General features: G+C 39.3%; 1 long non-coding RNA gene across 1 annotated transcript; it reads left to right on the forward strand.

The window, feature by feature from the left end:
• The first annotated feature begins 408 nt into the window (after nt 1–408).
• On the forward strand, nt 409–14,144 carry LOC133509182 (uncharacterized). Its single transcript, XR_009797252.1, has 3 exons — nt 409–565; nt 7,307–7,396; nt 12,561–14,144. It is a non-coding gene; the product is annotated as an uncharacterized LOC133509182 (long non-coding RNA).
• Nucleotides 14,145–19,234: the final 5,090 nt, after the last annotated feature.

Raw genomic sequence — 19,234 nt, forward strand, 5'->3', positions numbered from 1 at the left:
CAATAGATGTGCCCGCACTCTGTAAATACCCGGCGTGCCTACGTGGTGGCCATGTTAGAAAGGTCGAGGTTCCTTTCAAGGGTTAAGCATGTAACTTGCTGATTTCTCAACAGATTTTCACGAAGCTTACATTTTTTTTCAACATAAAAGCTTGCGGTACAATACATAAAATTATGGAATAAGAGCAATACCGGCCTCGTGTCGTGTTTATCCTGTCATATCTATGGGCCAAGCTGTATGTGCTTACATGGCGGCCATGTTCCATGTTGGTGCGGTTGACGGATATTGAAATTAAGTTGTAACTTGGAAGTTTTTTTTACCCATATCTTTTTAATTTTTTTGTCAACACCAAAGAGTGTTATCAAGAGAAAACAATTTTTAATGAAGCTCACAAGAAAAAAAATATATATATCTATTTACCCGTGATTATAAGCGATTAAGTGCACCTGTACAGTACAATCCGCCAGCATCGTTCTTTCACTTTTCTTGCCGTTAATATCAACGGGATGCACAGATGATTTTTATCTTTCTTACTCAATGTCGTCGGATGCAAACAGCTGAAAAGGTACGTGTCATATACCTATTTATGAAGTTCTTGTGTATCCTCCCAAAAAAATAAAAAAATAAAAATATTGTGATTACTGTCATGTAATATAAAATGATACCTTTCTAAAAAATTTCTATCGAACATTTCTCAAGAATTTCTAAAGAACTATAGAACTTTAGGACCCAAGTCCGAAAGAATTTCTACAGAAATTCTATTGTTCTGTCGAAATTCTATAGAAAATCACAGCCCAATTTTTTTAGAACAAGTTCTGTTCAAATTCTATAGATTTCTTTACAATTTCTATAGATTTTTTTTTTTTTTTTTTAGCAGTGATAGAATGATGGAACATTTTAATAATAGAAAAAAAATGTATCATGAACATATCTAACTAGATGTGAGATAGTTTAAAAGCCCCAGCCCCTAAATTGACCGAGAAGTTGGCCATTGGAGTTCATGGCAGCCATTTTGGATGATTCTCATAAAGAAGACAAAAATAACCCACATAACGAGTTCCCTCATAACAAGGCTGACACTAAAAACGTCTAAATAGGAAGACGTAGACAGTTATTATAGCCAAATTCCCGGTCTCGAACTGTGGCTGTTGAATTCTGCCTGATGATCTCCAAAAGTACGTAAACGATTAAGTTTTTCCGCCTGTGGTTGCTAATGCCGCAAGAGCGTGGCATCAGTTTGTTGACTATTTCAAACGCAAGAATGTAAACCCACCCCCACCATCACGGCATGTTTCTTTCTCGGGCTCACACAGAGGTGCTGATACACGCTTTTATCTCCCGTCGAAAGGTCACCTCACTCAATTCCTCTCCCGATACGTGACGTGGCGGCGTCAGGTCGAACCCCAGAGAGGTCGTCGGCGCAGGAGTGTCAACGTTACGTAAAACCAGCCTTGTAAACTTAACATGTCTTCCTTTTGTGTAAAGTAAGCTGCACGGGGTCACCAAAGATGAACAAAAAAAAATGACAAAAACGAGAGAGCTCTTTATCCAGGCGACCATTGATTGAAAGCCGCTAGCCTAGACAGGGTGACACAAAATTTTGATGCAATCTTTTTTTTGCCGAAGGACTTCTATTGTCAGTTGAGTGATGAGTCAATATTTGATCGTTTCAAATGCTGGAAAATTCTAAAAAGATCACCCCACCCAATACTAGTGCTAGTACTAGTGTACAGTACACATGAAATCTATCTATCTATCTATCTATCTATCTATCTATCTATCTATCTATCTATCTATCTATCTATCTATCTATCTATCTATCTATCTAATATAATATATAAAGAGCCATGCCTGAAACGAAACACAAAGTTCGTCGTTTTGGTTCAAAGAACCCATTTCGGATGAATTCCGGGGATTCATACTCAGAACAAAGTTTGATTACAATTTCACAGGCGTCTTCAAAAAATGTAATATTTCCCCCAACACGCATTTTCACCGATGGACACGATGTCAAGCCGGTGATTGACAAGTGTCAATCTGGTGCCGCTACAGACCCCACCTCTCGCCCGCTGTCATTATTCCTTTGTTATGTTCAGTCATCCCATGTGGGCCATTTTTTATTTATAAGATCCATTGCACGGCCGACATTAGCATTAATTAGCATCGTAGGTATGGAACCGGCAGGTTCCCTTGGGCTTTTTCCATCGGAATTCTTCATCCAGGTGATGTTGAGGCTCCGCGCTCATTATTGACTTGCAGAGTGGCTCAGAGTGTTCCGGGTTAAGGCGGGCAGGATCGAAATTGAGGGGGAATAGCTCGTGGGCGGGCGGGGGTAGGGCGCGCCTTTGTGGCATTCTGCTCTCCGGCGGGGGTGTTTTTGGTGCGCAGAAGCCTCGGGTGGATGTCTTGGCTCGGCACGTCGTGTTTGTGCTTGGCAAACGTCAACAGGCAGACTTGTTGCTGGCTGCTTGTCAGTCTGCCGTCTCTGGCTGCACATGGAGATCATACCAGAAATGACAAAATAAATAAATAAATAAATAAAACGTGAAGAAAACTTATGACGACGCAGCAAAGCTGCACGGACGCATCTCTATAGCGGAGGTGGTGCAGTCAGATGAAAATGATCATTTACAGCAGGGGTGTCGAACTCATTTTTTGCCACGGGCCACATTGTAGTTGCGGTTGGCCATTATGACTGTGCAACAATCACAACTTTGAATCTCCTCATTATCTTTACACTGATTAGGAATCAGAAATCAAGGTAAATAAGTTTTTCGACGATTGTTCATGTTTGCTAATGCAAAAATGCTTGCAATATCTCAAAGTTGTCCTTTATGACATGGAAATTTGAAATTTTTACAAAAATCCTGGAAGTTGACGGACACGATCTACCATTGTGGGCCGCATAAAACCATATGGCGGGCCAGATCTGGCCCTCGGGCCTTGATTTTGACACCTGTAATTTATAGTCTTCAACTTAGTTGTCAAAAACTAATGAGACTCGCTTTGACTTGGTCTTTATCACGTGACTTCACTTAACTTTGAACCACATAGAGGGCTGGCTCGTCCTTGAGGCGGAATGGGTGAATTCTATGGGTGCCATAGTCACTCACATCTGAAAAATGTATGGGTGTGGTCAGTCATGCCCGCAGATATAACGTTACAGGTGTGGTCCACCAGTCATGTGCAGATATAAAGTTCCGGCTGTTTGTTGTGTTTGTGATTATGAGTGTACCCCTTTAAGAGCGGAGGGGGGCGGTGTCAGGTGAATTAGGAAGTAGAAGTAGGGGGGAAACAGCAGCTCAATGCTTCCATGTTTAAAAAAAAATAGAAAAAGGTTGTGGTTCAATGTGCTGGATCGGTTTTATGTGTGCGGCAAGTGCGCAATTGCGCAGTGGCGCAGCTTAGAGGGAACATTGGTCAAGACTACACAAAATAAGCGACGTCTTTCAATATATATCTATTTCTAGTCGTAACAAATTTTACACGCGTGATTTTTCGTGCTCGACTGTGCAGATTTGCGAGTGGGATGGCGGCAAATCGCAGCGACTGGCACCACGGGTTCAGGCGCGCCGCAAAATTGGAAAGTCAAAATAAACCTTTTAACATTAAAACTATTAAATTAACTCAGTGTTGGCAGATGCAGATGTAAAGCAAGACCCTATTCATACTCCAAACAAATGACAAAATATTTTCAGTTTTCAGTTAAGTGTGACTAAGAAAGAAAAGTAATTAATTTTTGATTGGCGAACACTGTAAAACTGTCGAACCGCAACAAGGCAATTAGCCGCATTACAGAGGGCACTTTTATGAAGTAAGCAATTATCTTCAACCAGGGGCCACAAGGAAATTCATTTTTTATCCCCTGTCAGATTTAGAAAAAAAGATTTGTTGTTACATGTGCCAGTTTTTGCTTTGTATAGTGGTTACATTTTTACTACTCTCCCCACTTAGTCAAAGGTGAGTATTTGTACTTTATTATGAATATCCAGCTGTTTTCCACATATGAACCGCTGACGTTGTTAAAATACTACTTTAAACCACAGGTGTCAAAGTCAAGGCCCGGGGGCCAGATCCGGGCCTCCACATGATTTTATGTGGCCCGGGAAGGCGAATAATGTGTCATCTTTCATGATTCTTGTGAAAATCTGTGCCAAAATTTCAAATTGTCCTAGATGATAAATAATAACATTCCGCTATTGTAAACATTTTCGTTTTACCAAACATGAACAATTGTCGAAAAACCCAGTTCCCTTGGCTTCTGATTCCAAAAGTAGTTCATAAATTTCACATGTAAATATGATGAGGGAATTTTCATGGTTTCAGTCATCACTACGGTCTCTCTTGTTTTTGTGATTCCGCTTCTGTTGTAGTGTTTTGCACTTTACAACCGCCGCTTTTTTCCGCTTTTGTTTTGGTGTTCCTGTTTTTTTGTTTTGGCGTTTCCGCTTCTGTTGTACTGTTTTCGTTTTTGCTTTGGTGTTTGCACTTTTGTTGTAGTTTTTTGCACTTTACAACCACCACTTTTTTTCGCTTTTGTTTTGGTGTTTCCTCTTCTCTTGTGGTGGTTTGTTTTGGAGTTTCCGCTTCTGTTGTAGTGTTTGACACTTTACAGCCACTGTTTTTTTTCCCCACTTTTGTTTTGGTGTTTTCGCTTTTGTTTTTGTGTTGGTGTTTCCGCTTCTGTTGTAGTGTTTTGCACTTTACAGCTACCTAACGGTATACATAACGGCGCTCTGAGTGTAACCGTAACTACAATTTGGCCCGCGACCAAAATGAGTTGGACGCTCTTGCTTTAAACATCGCTTGTACAGCAAGTCAAGGTTTGACGGCAAGAATTTAACCCTGGATTGGATTATTTCTATTTTTACTACTTCGTTCTACCTTTCTATCGGGATGAAACAAAAAACAAAACAAAGAAGTGTCACCTTTTTAGTGGCGCAAAGCCACAAAGGCAACATTCTGTCAGTTCCCCCCTTCCCCAATGAAAATGTTGACTGTGACTGAGTGAAGCAAACAAGGCTGTGCTCATGGGAAACTTTTTGGCACAAATGTGCTAACACGGCACTTCACTGCCTTCGCACCACACGCTCATGCTGGGCCCTCACCGCCTCCCCTCAAAATAACGTCTCTCCCGCCACGGGCGTCGAACAGACAAGTGGATGGACGAGAATCACTTCCTCACAGCAAACAAGATCAAAAAGTAACAGCGTGCAAGCGGGGAAGGGAAGACTACTAACAACGTTGTCCGACCTTGAGAGGCGCCTTTACATTATTCATACGATACATACAATTTTCTCTGATATTTTATTCATTGTTCTTTTTCACTTTAAACACGACGGCGGGAGTCTTTAAAAGGGGATTGCAAGAATGAGAAAATAGATGAGAGCGAAGCGACTTAAAAAACATCACCGCCCTAAAGTGATTACTTCGATAATCTCTCGTAAATTTCTAGATTTATTTTGTGGGGCAGGGATGAGTCGGTAGAAAACAATCAAAATACAAACATTTAACTGACAAAATAGCAGATGAAATATGCCCAAATATTTAAAAAGAAAAAAAAAATATATATATATATATGAAATATAAATGTGGGTAATAAATATAAATAAAATGTATAAATTTTAAAAATGTTCTAAATGTTAAATCAAAAATACACAAATATAAAAAGTGTGTTGTGAAAATACAATATTTTTAAACATTGAGGATTTTAACAAATATACACACATTATGGAAGTGAAATAAGTTATACAAGCTTTTGAAACAAAGCTATTTGGCATAAATATCCAAATGAAAATATTTGGAGTAATGTTATGAATCAACGCAAACCCCCCCAAAAAAGATTACATGAAAAAATGAGACAAATATTAGTGAAAGTTTAAAATACTCATAAAAATGCCTTTTAAATTTGATTAAAAACATTGAAATGTTAGAATTAGAAGTGAAAAATGAAAAAAAATATTAGAAAAATACAGAAATACATTTAGAGATACAACTATATGGATTATCAAAATATCGGGCAAAAAAATCCAAACATTAGAAACAGTAAATGATACAAAAAAAATTATCATTGCAGCAATGAAAAATATTTGACAACAATACCAGCATGGTAAAATACTTCTAAAAATTTGTCAGTCTTTTCTACGAAATAGTTAAAAGTAAAGTCAGCATATCAAGCAAATAATGGAAAATAAATGGGAGAAATACAATCATATCACCCAAAAATGACCACAATATTATCTAAAACAAATATTGAATAAAAAGAAAAATCAGGAAAACAATATGAAAAGTAATACACCCTAAATATGCTTAGACACAAATACATAAATGTTAAAAATACAAATATATTAGACACACAAAACACAGATAGTAGAGGAAAATGGAAAAAAAAATGTATCAGAAAAAAATGCAATGTAAAAAAAAAAACCATCCCCCACCACTTGGGATCCCTCCTGGCATCTTTTGTAGTCCCATAACATTTGCATTTGACGTAGTCTTGGTCTTCTTCCTGCATTTTCTGTTGTTTTGTTTCTCTGTTTGTTTGCGCTGGCGGCCCACCCCAGATGGGATGCTTCTTCATTGACATTTGCTCGTGCCTTTGTATAAATGCGCATTCCATGCATGAATCATAATCTTTGTCTTTCAAATTTGTAAGCGACAGCACGCCAGGAAATTGCGCGTCAGCAAAAACGCATCCCCGTGTAATCATTATTTTTCTTATGGCCGCCATCTGCCGGATAATACGCATCATCTGAACACACACGTGAAAAAAAACGGAACATTACGGTCCCGAGAAAAGCATTTCAAACAAGACATCCAAACAATATTATTGAAATGTTGGTTCGGTTTGTAAATAATAATAATTTGTGTAACCGCAAAAGTTTAAGAAGCATCTGTCAGAAAACTAATATAAATATGAATATGTAACAAATATCAGCGCGTATGTGAAATAACCCACCTCTGAAGTCGTCTGCGGGGATGCAACCGTGTTCAGTTTGGAGTGTGACCCAAATCTATCAGTCGTCACTTGGTAAAAGAACTCCCTGATGAGGTTCGCGACAAATACGGCAGGAATCATTCCGTGAGTTTGTCTTTCCAGCTCCGCCAGGAAATCCTAGTGAGCGTGCAAATTTTTCCATTCATCCCACGCCTCTTTTCTCCATCACGTTTTGGCAGCAAATGCCTCCGATAGTGTTACGTTGACAGCAGCCTTGTTTGTTCAGTCAATGTTTATTCTCATCCGCTGACATGCAAAGCCTTTCGTCATTGGGATCCATGCGTTTTCTTTACTGCTTATCCTGTTTAGGATGGTGAGCGAGGAGCCGGATTCTATCCCGACTGTTTTCGCGGCAAAAGCCACACAAGGAGGCGCGTAACCTTTCGCACTCTCATCGAGGTGAGTGAACCACAACACTACCAACCAACCAACAACTGCAAGAAAAAAAACATTAATAAGGCAACTAACCAACAAACAAAACAATCCAACAAACAGCTAACCAATTACCATAGGAAACTATGACCAAGTAACTACCGTAATTTCCGGCCTGCAGCGCGCACCGGATTATAAGATTCACCCAGTACATTTGTAAAGAAAATACCATTTGGTACATACATAAGACGCACCTGTGTAAAAGCTGCAAGTGCCCACATTTAAACCCATATTGAAACACGAGATATTTACAAAAAAGATGGTACAAAGATGGTTACCTTAGTTTAGCTGAACATAGCAACAAGGTGGTAGCAAGAACAGGGCTGGTTTAAAGGAAAAAAAAAAAAAATAGCCGCGGCAGTTACAAGGTGGCACAGCACTAACAGAGCTGGTTTAAAAAAAAAAAAAAAAAAAACTAAATCACTGAGATGTGGCAGTAACACAGCAGAAACAGGCTAGTGTGGCGCTAACACTTGTATGTTGTGAACAGGGCTGGTTTAAAAAAAAAAACATACCGGTAAAAATCACTGAGACGTGGCAGCAACACGCTAGCACAGCGCTAATAGGGCCAGTTTAAAAAAACAAACAAAAAAAAAAAAACATACAGGTAAAAGTCACTTCCTCGGCACATATATTCCAATGGTCTCACTCTTCCCTTTTCCACTTGAGTGCCACACGTACACAAAAAGCAAGATATTCGTGTTAACGCACACACCGTTGAGTTTGATAGTGACACGCAGATAATATGTGGGAACAAAAGGCGGATGGGGCGCAAAGGGCTAGCTTGGCGCTAACAGGACTGGTTAAAAAAAAAAAAAAAAGATACCGGTAAAAGTTAGTTCCTCGGCACATATATTCCACCACTGTCACTCTTACCTTTTGCTTGAGTGCCACGCGTACACAAAAAGCAAGATATTTGCATTAACGCACACACCGTAGAGATTGAGAGTGACACGCAGATAACATGTGGGATGGGGCGCTAGCTCGGCGCTAACAAGGCCAGTAAAAAACAAAAAAAAACATACCGGTAAAAGTCACTTCCTCGACACATACATTCCAAAACTTAATAAAAAAACCAACCGTCGAAAATAATTCAATCAACCCATCAGCACAAAAATTAACGAATTAACAAACCAAACCAACAACTGAAAAATCCAACCAACCAACCAATGTAGCTCAACCAAATAAAACAACTCATTGACAAAACATAAAATATTAACAACATCTTTTCTCACTCAGCCGAGATAGCGATGGGCGATTTTGATTGACAATGCTGGGGTGCGACTGAGAGCTGTTTGTAATATTTTGGCAAATATTTTTAAGTGCATCTAAAACCCGCTAGTCCAAACATATTCCCGTCAAGATGACCTGGGCTACGCCTCGTATTTTATTGCGATATTAATTCCGAGTGTTCCGTTTTTCGCCGGCCTCCAAGGTGCCCGCCCAGCTCGTTGTCGGACACGACGGATTAGCTGCGGATTAGCGCGAGGCCCGCGGGGTAAGACGTGCGTCACGTGTGAGCCGCCGTGTCGCCGCGAGGGGAAACGTCGGGGAAAGAAAAAAAAAAAATGACACTTCATAAAAGATTAATGGTAAATGCTGTTAGCACAGTAGCATAGCAAAACTACCGGGATTCATTTAAATGCTGGCAAGGGGTGTCAAATGACAAGTCTCAGGGGGTTCCGTTGACGTGAAGTTTCATATTTTTATCCGAGAGTCCACTGGGGAAACTGGCTTTGTGGGTACCTTATATGTCATGTTGACAAAGTATGTCACCCCTTTCGTGTTCTTTTTTTTTTGTGCTGTTATAGAGGGTAAAAAGTGACCCATACAAATGAGAAAAAGTATTAAAAAAAAATGAAAAAAAAAAAGCTTAGCAATTTCAGCAATATTCATAAGACTTAAAATTAGAGTAACTGTATCACAATAGAACAGCAAAGGGGCAGTGATGGGTGGAACAACAACAACAAAAAACGAGTATTGTATCTCCAAATCTGGTGGGGAAAAAAATATTGAAGATGACAATAAATGAGCGTAAGATAAAACAGGGAAAGTTTTCCTCTTCATGGACTTTAACGTGCGTACATTTTTATGTAAATGGCAAAAATACAGTCTTTAGTCTGAATTTACTACTTTTTACGAATCACATAAATAGTAGGCGGCGCAGTGGATCCGCTGGTAAAGCGTTGGCCTCACAGTTGTGAGGACCCGAGTTTGATCCCAGCCCCCACCTGTGTGGAGTTTGCACGTTCTCCCCGTGCCTGCGTGGGTTTTCTCTGGGCACTCCGCTTTCCTCCCACATCCCAAAAACATGCAACATTAATTGGACACTCTCAATTGCCCATAGGTGTGATTGCGAGTGCGTCTATTTGTCTCCGTGTGCCCTGCAATTAGCTGGCGACCGGTTCTGGGTGTGACCCCGCCTCCTGCCCGTCGACAGCTGGGATAGGCTCCAGCACTCCCCGCGACCCTCGTGAGGATAAGCGGCAAAGAAAATGGACGGATGTATGGAAATAAAATGTAGTCTACAATTAATTTAGCCTTGAGTGACTTTAATGTACATGTGTTTGGAAACTGAAAAATTTTAGCCTTCATTGAGCGCACACGTCACACCAACATGGTGTGATTAGCCACCTCAGTGGAGGTTTGTCGAAGTGAGCGCATCGTTTTAATACTGCGTCGCTCATGAGAAATCTTCCGTCAACAATGTGCACCCCCAGCTGATCTTCCCTGCTGTCTTTTTTTTTTTTTTTCGATGATTTTGGGTAGAAACAATCAGCAACATGCATCTCTTTTGCAAAACAATTAGAACGACAACGCGGAAATCAAGCGACTCTTCTTCGTTTTTTGAAGAGCCGACCGAGTTCATCCAAAGAAATCGCTTCAGACGCAGTGGCTGGATCCCAATGCAGTGGTGCTTGTGATCCAGAGGATGGGGCTGAAGCATTAACCACAGGGCTACCGTGGAGTTGTGCACATGCCCTCCAGTGCTAATGCTGCCGTTGCCGCCGCTGCCGCCGACTCGCATCGGTCACTAAATGAAATTGTAGCTCCCATCCAGACTGATAGATGACGTTAAATTACATTTCCAAGCGATCCCAAGCGCAACCGGAAGCCTCCTGAAAGTGTCGGGAATCTTTCACTTTGATATCCACAGTGGACGTCATACCTGCCGGGATGCCGCCTTATGAAATATATACTTGAAGTTCCTGTATTTAGTATGCGCAATATGGATTATTCTTGTGAAAAACTATTGGCGGTTTTAAAAGCATTTTTAACGGTAAAGGTAGATGTTTGCAATCATCAAAGGCGCCGTAGTTTTCATTTAGTCTTCTGTTACCGTAATTGTTTTTTTTAAATACCAAATACAATGTACTTTGTAAAGACGAGGTTTTTTTTTGTGAACATCAAAGATGAGTTCCAAATGACAAAATAGTCTTCAACATTACAACTTTTCATCAAGAAAAAGTATTTATTTTTCAATGAATGTCACATTTTTTGTAATTTGTGATTATATCTTAGATGTTATATCTTTGGTGAATATTAGATCCTTTCCATGTTTTCTTAAAAACTTAAAAAGACGGTTTTGATGATTCAAGACAAGAATCAAATCTTTGAGTTTAACATACATATTTTTGCTGATTCTGATTCTGTTATAGTCTTCAATGAAAGTAGCGTGTAATGTTTTTGTGAACATAAAATATTCTGTTTTCAGTGATGTAAACATAATCAGCCATAGCACTTTCTCAATTCAGGTTGCCATCTTGCTGTACTTTATCGTATAAGATACAAGCAACCTTAGTATTTGATGCATTTTCGATTAGCGTAATTCCCGGTGTACAGAATGCATCTGGTTATAAGCCTCACCCAGTACATTTGTAAAGGAAATACCATTTGCTACATACATAGGTAAAAGCCGCAAGTGCCCACATTGAAACCAACATTGAAACACCATATTTACAAAGACGGTACACAGAGAGTTACTAACGCAAGCGCCACACGTGTGCTAATGCTAACGCTAGTGCCGTGCTAACAGGGCCGGTTAAAAAAAAAAAAAAAAAAAAAAACATACTGGTAAAAATCACTGAGACACGGCAGTAACACTCTAGCGCATCGCTAACAGGGCCGAACTGGTAAAAGTCACTTCTTCGGTGCATATATTCGGTCTCACGATTGGCTTTTCCGCTCAAGTCCCCCCTTGCGGCTGTTAGAATGCACAAATTAGCTGCATCTTATCACATTTTTATCAATGTTTGTTTTAAGGTTAGGGTTAGGGTATAACGTATGTTAGCTCCCTCTATGTAGAAGGAGGAGAAATATGTGACCAGGAGATTTCCCAGTAAGTGTCTGCTACGTACCCACAGTTCCCCTGTTAGTAACGCATGCGCATTAATCATAAGGAGACTTTTCAGCATGGGGGAGCGCTAAGACTGTCACACCAGTTAAAAAAAAAAAAATCACTGAGACATGGCAGTAACACACTAGCACAGCGCTAACACGAACTGGACCGGTAAAAGTCACTTCCTCGGCACATATGGTCTTGGGAAAAAATGCACAAATTAGCCACATCACCGCATAAACCGCAGTGTTGAAAGCGTGTGGAAAAAAGTGCGAAATTACGGTTACCTTACAAGTAGCACGTCCCCCTATTTCTTATTGATCTTAAAAATAGCAGAATCAGCCCTCGGCACCTTCTCCACTCGGGCTACCATCTTAATTAATGTATTAGGATATCGAGTCTTAGCATGTTAGCATGTGACCAATTTAATTTCATACGTGTCTGACAAAACTTTGAAAAAGTACACCCTAAATGTACATTTGAGCAAACTTTACTCTAAGGTCACACACTCTGGTAAGAAATACAAATATAATAAAAAATATAGCAAGGTCTAGACTCCTTCTAGCCTACAAATCCTGGTGTCTAAATTACCCCCAAAACTGACTTTTTGAGGAAAAAAGGTGGTAAATGTATCACAAAACCACAGGTAGGACTCTAGGGAGTTATAGTCCTCTTCATACATACTGTAAGAGCACAAGATGAGGTCTTTTTTTTTTTTTTTTTTTCTCTCCCCTTCCCAGCATTGGCATCTTTATTTCCTTTTCATTTTTTTTTTTCTCCGCCTGTTTGCAGCCTGCCTGAGAAGCTCTGATAAGACGCACAAACATCTCAAAAAGGGGAAAAATCTCAGCGTGACGAGGCAGGAGAAGTGGAATTGTTTGATGGAGACGCCGATTGCTTTTCTCATGTGTTTTTTTTTTTTTTTTTTGCAAACCCATGTCGCTGCTGGAGAACATCTGAAGGGGCGTTTTTTTGTTGTTGTTTTGTTTGGGTTTTTTTTTTTTTCCTTGTTTTTAAGTCTTATCGCGACGACAGCGAGGCACGGATTAAAGGCACCTGGGTGGCTCACCTGGAAGCTCCACAGGCTTATGGCACTGGAGGATCCTATAAAAATTGAGTGTGGAAACTGCAATTTAAAAGCCCGCGTTATAGTAATTTAATATGTGACAACATGGTCATTTAGCAGCGACGCATTCCGTTGTAATGCGCCAGTAACACAATTCTTCATCCCGCTCTCACCCTAGTATTTATTTGTGCAAATAAAGGCTTCCTCACAAATAAGACAATTGAGTAAATAAAAATAAAAAAAACAGGCAAAGTAAATGTCAGCATTGTTATACAGCCACACACCAGTTATGCCCTCCGTTCTACATTTAAGTACGCCAGTAATTGTAAAAATATATCGACCCTGATATGCCTTTTTTTTATTTGTATTTTTTTTTTTTTAGACACTGTCAACAGTTGAGTTAAAAAAAAAAAAAAAAAAACAATAACAAACTAAAATCCTTCTCTCGAGCACATGCCTGACTTACATTCTGTAGTGAAACAGAAAAAAAAAAACATGGCGATTGGTCATTTAGCTATATTTCATTTTTCTATTTCCCTGCTGTTGTCACACAAAATTGTTTGTGTTTTGCAAGATGCGTTTAGCGTATGATCGCATACCGACTGCGAGTCTGTTCGCATTTGATAGTAGCCGACCCAGGTAAAGGTCAACATCTAAAATCCTTTTGTTCTGCATTCGGCCTTTTTCTACTCAGGCAAGCTTTCTAAATGTTACCATATTAAATGGTAGAATGATACCAAATTCTATTTGAAATATTGTCAGATGACAGGGAAAGGTGTGAAATACTGATCAAGCAACACTTTTTATTAACTCGAGTTTGTAACTTGTTAAACATTAGCGTCTCAAGTCTTAGCATGTTAGCATTTGATCACAAATCCGACTAGAAATAGTCCCCAAAGATTAGGCAACGTCACCGAAGTCACGTGACTGGCCGTACTGCCGGTCAAGCAAAGCACGGCTCAATGCTAAGTCGGTTGGAGACGACGCGAAAATATGTCTCATAGCACGACGCCCAGAGTTTTGTACGATACCGTTGAACACTTTGAAATTGATAATAAATGAAGCTACGTGGAAAAAATGAGAGACACTTGGTTGGCATTGACGACCCATATTTAATGCAGAAGTTTTCGCCGATAAAAAATTGGACTGTTAACCCGCTTCCGCTTGTATTGGACAACTGGATCTACACATGAATCTGGTGAGTAAGTAGTCGAGATTTACACGGAAAAGTTTAAAAGTGTAGAAAAGTCTGGATGCATAAAAATACTTCATTGCTGGATCTGTTCTCAGTCAATCCCACATCGTGATGTACCCACTCGGATTTTTTTCAATATAATATTTAGATAAATGAGCCCTTGTTTTACACAAACTGGCATTCATTAACTATGATTGGGCGGCGGGGGGGAGAGACAGCGAGTTGGCTCCTCCGTACACGGAAGCGTGTTGCGACCACACGTTAAACTTCGGTAAACTTCTCCTTGACACTTTTTTTTTTTTTTTTTTTTAAATATGCATTGTTCTCAAATTAGTCCAATACGTATTGAAATAAAAAAAGAAAGAAATAAAATAACCCACTGGGTTAGGCTTCAGACCTTGTACACAGAAGCGTGTTGCGGCAACACGTTAAACTACGTAAATCTTTGTGTGACTGACAGTTCATTTTGTTTTTTAAATACGCATTGGACTCATTTGAGAACAATGTATATTAAAAAAAAAAAAAAAGTCTATCAGGGAGAGCTTTACCGAAGTTTAACGTGTGGCCGCAACACGCTTCCGTGTACATTGGAGACAACTCTTTTTTTTTTTTTTTTTTTTTTTTTTTTAACACTCATTGTTCTCAAATGAGCCAACTTGGCATTATAAATGCTTCTTGGGAATTTGTGATTGAGAAGAATAATTCCTACCTGCATTGAAGTGACTGCTACACAGTCGTGTGTATTTGGTTGGGCACCATCCATCACGTTTAATTGCCGAAATCCATTGATCTTTTCTCGTCTTTTCAGCCGGTATTCCATAGAATGACCTCTTTGAGCTCTATATGTATGTTTAGTACATTTTAGATTGGACAATATCGTGCCATTTGTTTTGTTTTTATAATTGAAAAAGTCACTTAAATTTGTTGCTGTTTACACAAAAGAAAATTGATGCGATTTGTATGTTCGTCCTTTACTTCAGCAAAATGCGAGCTGAAATGTGACAGACCTTCGAACCGAGCTCAACTCCTTTTAAAGCCTCCCCTTTCATCGAATGACTCACTGTCAAATGTAAAACACGTACGGCTGTGTAGGTGAGCCCAGTAAACAAAACGCATGTTAGGACTTTGCCCCTTGCCAAATCGTTAATCTTAAGAATTCTCCAATGAAACCAATACTTTTTTTTTGTTTTGTTTTGCGCTGTTAAAAAATGTCCAAATATCAGTATTTTAAAATGACCACAAGCTACAAGTTGAGATGTTGTGATGGTAAACGACTCCGTGCCCCCCCCCCCCGCCGCCCCACTTGGATGAAGCCGTCTAATTGGCTGATGGCGCCTAATGATCGGCTGGTGGGTTTTGCGCTGTGTCGTCTTTACGTTTGTTGTGTACTTTACGCATTCCCTGATAAATGAATAAATGTTGCGGTAGTACGGCATGGTGATACATTAAATACTTTTAGGCGTCTTGGGCTCCCATCCCATGTGAACGCAAATAATAAACGCCTCATAATGACCAGAAGGCACCCATGTCATACAACTGTACAGCTGTTACAAATTCCATCGGAGTGCAAAAGCAAACAATGTAGTAGTCTATGCAGGTGTAGAAATCCATATATATATATACATATGGCAAATGTACTTACATACAGTAAATATGGGTGCAGTAAAACAAAAGTGTAAATTGAATTCCCTCTCTTGGGACCAATAGCATCCTGTCGGTGTTTGTGTCCTAATGTGGTTCTGTAATCTGCTGTTGAGCCCCAGTGGAACAGATGTAAGCCGAGTGAGACGAGACAAAGCTATTTTCACCGTAGTTTTATTACCGGGTGTGAAATATGTATGATTATTATTCTCCCCATCCTAACGCTGCTTTAAACACACACCACCAGTTATTTTTTTGACATAGCTAGTGGCAAAAACAATGCATAAAAAGATATTCAACATGTTGAAATACTTCAGTAGATCATTAAAAAAAAGTAACTAAAACGCATGTATTTAATTTAAAAATGCCATTTGATTTACCTCATTATGATTCCAAACAGTCATGTATTAAAAAAAAATCTCCAAAGTCATTAATAAATAACAAAAATGTTTTTAAAATGCTCATTTTGAATCAAAAGAAACATTTAATAATGGTAATAAATTGTTAATAAACAATTCATTGTAGTAATGATAATTCTAAAGATAAACTTGGACTTTAAAAAGTAAATGTATGATAATAACTGCGTATTTTGCACATGATAAGGCACACCTAAAAGCCTTTAATTTTCTCAAAAGCTGACGGTGCGCCTTATAATGCGGTGCGCCTTATATATGGATCAATATTGAGCCTTTTGCGCAGCTCCATCTAATGGATGCATAATTTAACCCCATCCTCTCCTGTCGCATTTATTCTGTGCGCCTTATAATTCGGTGTGCCTTACATATGGAAAATGTTTAAAATGGGCTATTCATTGGAGGTGCGCCTTGTAATGCGGTGCGCCTTATAGTGTGGAAAATTACGGTAATTGAAACACTTATTCCTCTTCGTCAATATTTTTGTATATACTGTAGATATATGGTGTGGATACAGAGTAGAGTCTGCTTGACATTTAAAACGAAATCTCATTTTTATTGACGATCAGGACGTGGGTGGGTGTGTACAGACTCCAGACAGACTCGCAGCGGGAATAGGTGGGCCGTCAGCGGGGACGCGGCCCGCCACCTCATTAATTAGCCCTTGGCTGCTGCAGGCCAACCTGCTAACCCATTTAATGAGTAAATAATTGCTTGGCAAGTCTTGTGTCATCACGTCTTTTATTAATAAGGCGACTTATCTCAAAATTACACTTGAACCCCTCTGAGTGGCAAAATAAATCGAGAGCGCAGGTATTTTTATTGTATTGTGTGTCCTGAGGATTATTTCCGCCGGTCGTTTAAAAAGAGGATGCCTTACAAAATAAGGAGTTTTTATTTGATTCCATTTGATTTCAAACTTCTTCATTTTTTTTTTTAAATTATCCTAAAATGTACTGACGGGATTGTTATCAAATAATTGCAAAAGTGCCACCAATTTCCAAGTTTTTACTGTCATTTTCAGTTTTTCGATTTAGTCAGAGGTAAGCTATCATTAGATTTGTTCCTTTCTGATGAGCCGAGAGATTTCGTAGCAAATTCATAAATTGTCGACCCATATGTGACCTCAGTTTGACGAGTTCCGGAATCAATCACGTTTTTGGACGACATGGATATATGTATTTCCACTATGAACTCAGTGGGTGTCACATTTAACTGGCAGGTCTGGGAATCAACAAGTCGCAATCTTATTTGGGTAATTATAATCTATATAATAATTAATAATATTAAATTGTTAATTAATTGCTGTTCTTTAATTAAATTATTAAAAATGAATAATAATGATGATCTGCAATCTTATTTGGATAATTGCCATAATGTAAAAATACCAATGTTATGGCAATTATCATGCCATAAGAAAACTCTGTATGGGGGGAAGTATAATTTTGTGAACAATACCAATTAAAAACAAATACATATGTTTTTAAAAGCGTTCATATTGAACACCTATTAAATTAATGCATTTAGAGTACCTATTTCTTTTGTAGTTAATTATATTTACAACACTCCCACATTGAGGCTATTCGTTAGCCCAGCGCTAGCGTTTCCCGTTGTGTGTTTGCATTAAATTAGTGAACTTCATTGGAAAGTAATGCAGTTGTTTTAAATACATATTGGGTAATTCTTTTTGTATTATAACGTTTTTAGTTTGACGGTTGTTTTTGAAGAATTGTTGAGCTGTTGTGACTTGAGTCACGTTTACTCATATCATACTGCGCTAGCAAGTTGACACCCAAGTCAAGGCAACAATACAGCTCAACCAAGATTCGTACCCTCAAAAAAAATCAGTATCTCAAGGCACTGTAGTGTTTTTCTGTCCAAACGCCATCGGCTTTAAAAGGCCAACAAGATGTAGCCCGAGCGTGAGTCGGTGCGAACGGTCGTAAGACTCTCCATCAAGCGTATGCTCCGAAAACCACTTCCGCAAAAGATTTAGCGCTATCTAAACACCCTCCAATTGACAGGATTTATAATGCCGTCTCTTCATTTAGCCGCAGATGTTAATGGCCGTCGGCGGGTATGTAAATAATCCAGGGAGTGAGAATTATGCTGGGGGAAAAGTGCTAATTAGCGGCAGCAGTGTCTGCCCTGCTGTGCGGCGTGAAGGACAGTGTTGTTCTTTATTTAACAACTCGTCTACGCTACGCCATTACTTCCTCTATCACCGCTTTCTGTTAATTCTCACCTGTCGTCCATCTTTGAGTCTTCCGTGTATTTATAGTTCTGTCCTCACCTCGTAACAGTATATTGTGTATATACCTTGTGGATAATTTAGTTTTAGCTTTTACTTGCTTGTGTGACATCTCGGAATATTTTTACCGTGACGATGCCCACTTCCCAAAATCTTTTGGAAAAGCTCTATCTCAAGAAGAGGTTTGATAGCAGGGGTGCTCAATCCGTCGATGCCAAAAAAAAAAAAAAAAAAGCCAGCCAAAGTTCCCTCTAAACTGCGCACGTGCGGAATTGTGCACCGCAGATAATCTGTTGCGCGCAAAAACGAGCTAGACATGGTGCTTATGTTTACTTTCCATATTAATTGAGAAAGTTAAAAAAGAAAGGCTGTTGTTTTAAAATGCAATGACTGTCGGGAGTATGTGATTAATCAAAGAAAAAGTGGTTAAACTGGGCGAGATTTTCTGTTTTCCGAGTGGGAAGGTCTGGTCTGAAGCCAAAGTAGAAAGTGCAGGATGAGATGGTGTGGAATTTTAAAATTCCACCTTGGCACAACCTAATCCAGGATGAAAGCACAGACAATCCAGTGCACAAAAATTTAATTCTGTATTTTAAATATAGGAGACAACATAAAATTAAACTTAAAACCCCTGTTCTATAGGTACTTCGTTAGGACACTGGTGTACCCCATTGGACTAGATATTGGATTCTGAGGTAACCAGTTTCCTAAAGTGTGAATGGTACAAAACTAGAACCTTTGACAACCCAACCGCCACAATGTGAGTCACCTGATCTCAGGGGGTAAGCTCATTTTTTGTAGCTAGAACATGGGAACTGGTCCGCGGTTGCCCCCTAAGAACTGTGATCGAGTCATATGTCAGATTCTTTGGTTCCCAACATATGCTGCCATCTTTGTGTA

This window comes from Syngnathoides biaculeatus, chromosome 11, assembly GCF_019802595.1.
Source record: "Syngnathoides biaculeatus isolate LvHL_M chromosome 11, ASM1980259v1, whole genome shotgun sequence".
Taxonomy (NCBI): domain Eukaryota; kingdom Metazoa; phylum Chordata; class Actinopteri; order Syngnathiformes; family Syngnathidae; genus Syngnathoides; species Syngnathoides biaculeatus.